The sequence below is a fragment of the Pinus tabuliformis genome, chromosome 2_1 (genome assembly GCF_031772625.1).
Source record: "Pinus tabuliformis cultivar Carrire ecotype Pingquan chromosome 2_1, CPIR1, whole genome shotgun sequence".
NCBI lineage: Eukaryota > Viridiplantae > Streptophyta > Pinopsida > Pinales > Pinaceae > Pinus > Pinus tabuliformis.
This window is the reverse complement of record NC_142299.1, coordinates 7,194,728-7,203,074: the sequence shown is the minus strand read 5'-3', so window position 1 is coordinate 7,203,074 and position 8,347 is coordinate 7,194,728.

Genomic DNA, 8,347 nt, shown 5'->3' with positions numbered 1-8,347 from the left:
TTTATGCTATGTATTTGTGTTAAGGAAATTATCTGAAAGATGTGTTCTTTATGATTCAGGGTGAATGTTGTTCCATTTTGAAACAGATTTGTAATTCTTGTTGATGATTGGTGTTAAATCAGATTACTTTTCCAGAGTGTTGTGTGTGTGTATGATTTCCACATGTTGTTCCATAATTAGTAGTTAGTGTTGTTCCATTAGTGCGTGTTGCGTGATTTTCTTGGAGAATGAAAGATTGGAGTTTTGATTACAATGAGTGCATTTGAGTTGATAGGATAAAGATTGATTACTGCTCGCGAGGTTTAGTTATTCGATTGCTGTTCCATTTCAGAATTGTTGTTCCATTTTAAGCATTGTTGTTCCATTCTAGATTTGCTGTTCAATTTCCTATTTGCCATTCCATTTTTATCTGTTGTTTCATTTACTCGCATTTGGTGTGAGAGACGATCTGTGGCTGTAGTGAGCCTCGGCATTTACTGCCTCACTCCCAGACCCGTGGTCCATGCTCTAATTTCCTTTCCATCAGTTTCTAAAGGGATGGGCTATTGCTGTTGAACCCTTGACTAATAAAGTTGCCTAGCTTTAAGAGTGTGTGCTTTAGTCATTTGAAGTAACTTAGTCATAAACAAGCACCAATTTACTCTTGTATTTTCATAGAACGTTGTACTACTAGCATTACTCTGACAAATAGCCTCAGATTGAGTCACTCTTTGAAATAACCAAATGCTCCCGAATTGACATATTAATGTGAGGTAATTAGAGGTGAAAGAGACCCTTTTTATAGCTCTACAGTTATGAATATGCATACTTAAATGATCATGTTTACCCTGTTTCTTTCACATATGACTGTTATTCAGGAATTCTTCACTGCTCCTAGACAAACTTTCATTCACCTTCCCTCTCTGTTAGCTAATGAAAGATTCTTAGTTTCCTTTCATCTCTGACCTTCATTCCATCTCTATTCCAGCCTGATATTGTTCTATGTGTAGCTATCCTACTCCGTATTCCTCTTGTGACCAAGAAAATGCAACAGCAAGCCCTAATCCATGACTCCATGCCCAATGGTTTGAACTTCTCACACTATGCATCCCAACTCTACTTGAAAACATCATCCTTCCCACCAAAATCAAAACAAAACCCATGTACACCATAACTAGCCCAAAATCAACCCAAAACAAAGTTAAATCATAAAGAGAGAGCCCTCTCTGACTGCAGGTAGGCTAGGACCTGCAGCCCAAAGATTGGTTTGTGGTTACCTCAGCTGTATCCCTTAAGGAGCCAAGGGACAACCTGAGTGATAACACAGGGCACTCCCTTTAAAGTAAAGAAGCACTCAAAGAAGAAAACTTTAGGACCAAGCAAGAAGTAGAAGTCCACTAGATTATCCCAGGTGGATCTGCTAGTCATCACAAAGGGAGACTTAGATGAGATTAGAAATAAGGTCTGTGACACAATAACAGAACTGTGGACACAGTTCAAGTAGAAGTACCAACAATGCTATGAAACATGTAGAAGGATCTACGTGACCTACAAATTCAAATGAGGTGACTTCAAGTGACCGTTGGCTAGGCGAGAGGGATTTAGGCGAGCCTACAGCAAGCGAGCGCGACCATGCTAGATTCAGATCAGACTGTACATTCCTGTAGGGGAAGAGTCAACAGAAAAGATTCAGAAGTTGGTTGCAATGGTCAAGGAATCAAAGGATGAAATCGACCGAGTCTGATTTGAACTACAGCTGTAGATTTCAGAACTGCAGTTGAAGTTGCAGCCAACCATTCCGCCAGAAGTCTAGGAGCAAGGTGGAGCAGTGATCAAGGAAGGGGTGGCCACATTAGATGCAGCAGTTAAGGATTGCACATACTTATTCGAGCAAACCATGGAACTCTGGACATATCTACAGTAGGACCCCACTCTATATAATATCAGCACTGACATTAGGGAGAAGCAGTAGCAGTTTTATGAAATCAGGTCGACTACGCACACTTTGGCACCAGTCCATCGCTTCACACACTTATAGGAAGGAAAGCAGCTGCAAACATAAATTGAAGAGTTGTGTCGTAAAGAGGCCATCTTGAGGGCCAAAACACAATCATGGATGGAGGAAGTAAGCCAACTCACTCTATCAGTTCAAGACAAGTTAAATACCATCCAGCAGACACATAGAACAATAGGCGTTGTGGTGGAAGGCCCTACTAGAGACAATCTTGTCAAAGAAGTACAGCAGGCTGTGATGCAGGGTACAACTGATTTACAAGTTTTGAAGATGGAGTTCCATGAACTCTAGGACAAGATTGCAGCACCAGACAAGTGACTCGAGGACAAGTCACCCCAGATTGCATTGGGGGCTTGTTGGGATGTGCTCCCTGGGGTAAATTTTGTAATATCGTATTGTAAACATGTAAATATTCCGCAAAATGTGGAAGCAGAGCACGAAGATAGTCAAAGTGAAAGGGAATTTAGTTCCTTAGGTGGGTAAGTGATAAGAAGGCTTTAAGACCTGTCCATGGTCCACGGACCATGGTATTGTAAAATAAAAGATATAAATAGAAGAGTCATAGCAAGTCTAAGGCATATTGAATTGATAATAATATTTGTAAGGGAAAGTAAGCTAAGGCAGGAAAGGTCTATTTCTTATACTTAGGAGAAGGGGAAGGCTCCTGCAACTGAGTGTGTGGAGACCTTGGTAAGTCCACACGCTGAGTGTGTGGACCCATGTGGCTGAGTGCGCAGAGAAAAGAATTCTGCACTTGAAATATTATACTTAATAAGGACAATTTTGAGCCAATTCTATGCATCTGTGTCTTATTTATTATTTCTGCAAGTTCCTATATTTTCACTCTATGTTGCAATTTATATGAATTAATTCTTATTTGGTGTGCAAAAGTAGTAGATTAGTATTATTTATGTATGTTCTGAATGATTAAAACCCTTCGCGGAGATCTAGATATTGTTTAAGTGAATTTACTGTAATCATCTGTTTCAGAAGGATTAGGGTTCGCGAAGATAGATCTAAGCCCTAGGAACTACAGGAACCTATCACATAGGCCTCTGGATGCATAAACCTGGTTTTGTCATCCCCCAATATTGCTTCGGGTGAGACTGCAACCTGTGCTACACAGGTTGTTTCCGAAAGGGCCCGCAGTTAGGGTTTTGTTGTTTTGCGTAGATAACATTGAACCTGGGTCAGGCCCCATCAACCCAACACACACCCAATCATAGAGAAAACCCTCTCTGTTATATGGGATTTACAATTGCAGACAAAAGTATCTCCCCTAGGTCAGTGGCTACACAAGAAAAATATAGAGACAAGGAACATGTTTTTTTCCTTAAAGTAAATAGATGATGGAGTGAGGCCTACCCAAAATCCTTTGCACACTTCACTCCTTTATCTTGGAAGTTCCAATCCAAGATCTGATTGCAAAAATTAGAACTTGCACAGTCAGATATCACGAACCAAGAAACTACGAGAGCTATGCAGTATCATTTAGTTACTTCATTCAATAGATCGACATGGTATTGAAATAAGTGAAATTACAACATCACATATATGAAAACAATGTTTTTTTTTCATTACTATAAATGGAAGGAGATTACAACCATAAGGAGCCATTTATCTTGTAAAAGAGCTCCCCCAAGTTGTTGACTTGTCCTTTCCTTGTCACAATATGCAACTCCAACACCCTAAATGCATGGAATGATGACCACTCACTACAGCGGCATAAGGGCAGAATCATTCTCCAAAAGCCAACCCCCAACCACATAGAAGGTCAAAAATATATAGAGATATATGGTAATTTGGGAGTTCTTATCCAATTACGAATCTAGGGTAAGAGATCTACCTTTGGGGAAGGGATAGGATCAAAGGATAAGTGGTGAAAACTCTAATGTAGGGATGGATATGATCTGAATCTTTTATCCAAGGTAAGTAGTTGTAACAAATTCTAGAAACTACTAGAAGAGTAAGCTTCTGGAATCTTGATCATTCTCCCAGATTTCTAGAACCAACGAAGGTGCAAAGGGGAGAAACCTATTGGTGACCAACGCAGGCCATAGTGGAGCAACCTACTAATGAATGCACCTGTGTTGGCTTGTTGGGACTTGACCTAGGTTTAGAGGTGATTTAGCCAAACAAATCCCGGTACTACTGGCCCTTTCAGTAATAGTCTGCGGAGCATGGACCGAGGTCTCACCCGAAGTAGTATGGGAGGGTGCTAGAACCAAGTTTCCACACACTGGAGATGTCTGATGAGTTCAAGTGGTCTGCGGTTCGACCTTGTGCACACGTCGCTATGCGCACTTACCTGTACCTCGCAGCCTGAGATGTTGCCTTCACGCAGCCCTACTCGGGGGTCAAACGCTGTTATTACCAAAGTTCTTACTAGTGTTCCATGACTAGTTGATTAACTTAGCCTACTAGTATGTGTTAAGTTATACTTACCAATATAGATCATTCATACAAGTGTGCACAGTAAATAGATAGTATATTTGCAATTGATATCAAACATGTAATAACTCAAGGACAGATACACAGAATTTGGATAAAACTTCTCTTTATTATTCTCTTCTTTGATTATAGACTCAACCCCACATTGCGCACTCAGCTGCAGGGGTTCGTGTACTCAGTTGCGGACAACTAGGCCTCTACACACTCGGCTGCAAAGGCTTCTCCTACTCTACGACCCAAGACACACTTAGATTCTTACTCTTCACTTCTACTTCACTATCTATTACTTCGCTATCTTTTACACTTAGAACCTCACTCCATTTATACAATCCCATGATCTGCAGACCATGGGTAGGCTGACATTACATTACAAGACTAGGGCGGGCAACCGTGTGACTCTATCATACATTTCGCGCTCCGCACCCGTAATTCGCAAAGACTTTACAACAAGATTAGATCAAAACATGGGCTTTGAGCCCTAAGACATGCCTTGGGGGGATTCCATGCCCAACAGACTCCAACACAAACATCATGACTCACCCTCGAGTCACTTTGTTGGTGTGGCAATCTTGGCACGAAGTTCCTCCAACTATCCTCGAACTGTGTTGACGTTGGCAGTGCACTGAGCCACTGCTTGCTAAATCTGTTACATCCTCTGTTCTGAGACCTACGTTTTTGGGGTGCCTCTCTGCATTAATGTGTGCATCCCCTATATGTGTGCAAGCTTTCCTTTGATGTTTTTCGTGATAGTGAAAGCCTCGTCGATCCACGGTTGGATGCGCGCTTTGAGAACTGCCTCCTTATGTCATGCCACATCCACCTGCTCCTTCAATATGTTAGCTTGCTGCATCCTTGCAAGCCGCTGAGTGAGGACTAATGTCTGCGCAGTTCCTTGGACATTGTCGTATTGCTGCTAGAGTTCTCACGCCTCTCTCTCCAAGCACTAGATGTTGGGGTCCTCCTTCAGAGTTGTGAGGACCTCAAGTGCTTGCTCCAACAAAGTGGTACAGTCTTACACTACACCTCCAATTTCTTCCAATCCCGCTACGATAGCACTAGTGTGTTATTCTCAGACCTTCGGGGGAGTGGAAGGTTGTTCCTTTAACCGCAGCTCAGCGATCTAAAGATTCAGCTCCAACTGAACCTTGGTCATTTCTTCTCTAGCTTTGCGAACTCCGGTTCCCAACCTGTGGATCCACACCTCTACTAGTAGATCTGCTGGGATCGCTAGCTCTGGGACACATCAGCAAGTGTCATCTACCACCTGCACCAACTGTTGATTCTACGACACCAATTCGTCACGCTGCATGCTGAGTTGTTACATGTTTATTTTCTGCTCGCTGAGAACTTAGATCACGCAGCTTTCCCTAGCACGCAGCTCTCTCATTTTCCCATCTTGTAGCAGATATAGTGTCTCATGTGGGAGGGCAGCCAAATTAAAGCCAAGGCCTTTCATCATGTTAACCAAAAATCTTCGACCTCATTCACCACTACTAGGGCCCCTTCCGGAAACATTATTTTATTTCCCATTCATGCATGCAGCATCTATTCTGTTGCCAGGGATCCTACTGCGAGGTGGGTGGAAGGGGTACCCACTTGAGGGGGGCGCACTTGTAACTCCTGTAGCTGCACCCTGAGGTCCCCCAACATAGTCTAGTGCTCTTGCATGAAATCCTGAAGACCCTCATTTGTGACATCGCGAACCGTCTCGCTGATGTCATGGAGATCACCTTCAGTTAAGGTGATCGGGTCAATGGCCAACTTCGAGGCCTTGAAATTCTTCCTCAGTACTTCTCTCTCTGCCGTGTGTGGGCGCTTCAGCTGTGTGGATGCGGTTCCTAGGTCCACGCTCCCTTTTGTTGTTTCTACTTCCTCTGCCTCCCGCCCCTACGAGGACATTGCTTGGCGCTTGTCCGCATTTGCGGTTATTGCCTCTGTCGCCTATTCTGTTGTTGTTGCTTCTGTGGCCTTCTTCTACTCGATGACTTTCTATGCTGCTTTGTGTGCTTCCCTTACCTCAGCTACTACTGTTTCCTTCCGCCTTTTCTCGACCAATTGTGTGACGCACAGCTTGGCATCATCCTTCTTCTTCTGCGTTGTCGCCTTCTCAAATTCTGCAAGATCTGGGGTGCGCCATTCTAGAGGCCATGTATTCAAGGCAGTAAAAATGGCATCGTTAGTGGATGCAAAAGGTAGATTCATCCACTGCTTTGCTAGATCCTTATGCGCCCTGATAAAAATGTTGTGCATATCAACTTTAAATTCTGCAAAACTCTGCAGATTGTTATACACCATGGGTGATAGGTGCAGCTTCCAGTTGATCCACATCTGGATGTTCATCTCCATGAGCACCCAGAATATTTTGGTGTCGTGTATCCATTTCACGTCCTTTGTGGCCCAGAGTGAAGCGTACTTCGCAGCCTTCGGTAATTCTCTGTCAATGCTGGGGAATTGACTATCCTCCGGCAACTCCCCCGCTATGAGCAATATGGATAACAACAACCACGCATAGTGGAAAGTTTTACCCTATTCCTGGGCTTCACGAAAATTTTTCAAAAATTCCTCGCAAAGGAATTCGGACTAGTTGAACTGGACCCCCTCCACGCACTGCTTGGCTAGTGTGACCACCGGTGCCGGTACCTCATTGGCGCGGAACTTCCTCATAACTTTTCAGTCCAGGATTTGGGTTGTTATGTGTACCCCTCTGTCCTTGATGTTGGAGATGGCGTAGCCCCTCTTCTTCTTCTCCAGCTTGTATTTTTTCTTCATGGCTTCTGCAAGGGCCAAATCACTGTCCTTTCCTTTGGCTATGGCCGCGAGGTCCTTTCCTTTGTAGGGGAGCTGAGAAATGTGGTGAATGAGGTCTGCTGTGATGGGGATAGGCTCCTCCAGCCATAAATACCCATCATCCACGAGGCAAAGTAGCTGCCTAACGATGAAAATGGTTATGGGTATGTAGTGGAAATGTGGCACCCATAATAAGTTTAGCAACCCGACCTTTTCCACACCACGCAGCCACTTCCGCGGTTCTAACATTGTCACCACTCCCGTAGAGTTTTGTTTCATGAGGTTCCCAGTCTCCATGTGGGGGAACATCTTGCAGTTAGCGAGGTCCCAATCTTCAAACTTTATGGTTGGCATGTGGCCCAAATGTGTGCCTTCAAACACAATGCCGTCTGGGAGGAGCGGGGTCTGGAGTGAACTCTTGGTTTCGTCCAGGTCCTTTGACACTTTGGTCTTCCCTTTCCATGGAGGGACATATGTGGGCAGTTTTGTTGCAGAGTGTGTAGGTTGAATATCCTCCTCCATGCCTTCATCTTCTTCCTCTGTGATGATCAGGGCCTACAAATCTTCTTCTTCCTCATCTGTTTCTATCATGATAGCTTTCCCCTTTTTTTCCATCAATAGTTTGCTGCACAGCGGGTTCCTCGGGGACACGTACTGGAGCCATTTCCTGTTTATCCTTCTTGGGTCTTGGCGTACGCGGTGATTTGGGGATCTCTACCACAACCCCGGCACCTTCTGGAACATCCTCCACCATTGGGGTCTGCACGGCCTCGCCGGTAGTTACCTCTTCAATTCCCAAACCATCCTTAGTTGTGGTCATCATATCTAGGTTGTATTCTGTCACTCGCGAACTTAGGGGCTCAATTATCACTTAGCTCTCAATGCTTAGTGCTCTGCTCAATCACTCAATTCTCAAATGACAAAGTGTTGTTTGTTGGGCAGCCCTTTGTGTTTTATAGTGCCTCTTGAATTTGAATTTGAGTGTTCCCCCCAATTCCGGTCCATTAATACTTTCTTGGCGGTAGATTTTTCTAAATCTTGCCCATAAATAATGTCTTAAATGCCTGCTGCCCGCTCCATTTGGCCTCAAGTCGCACATCCCATCGTGAATAGTGA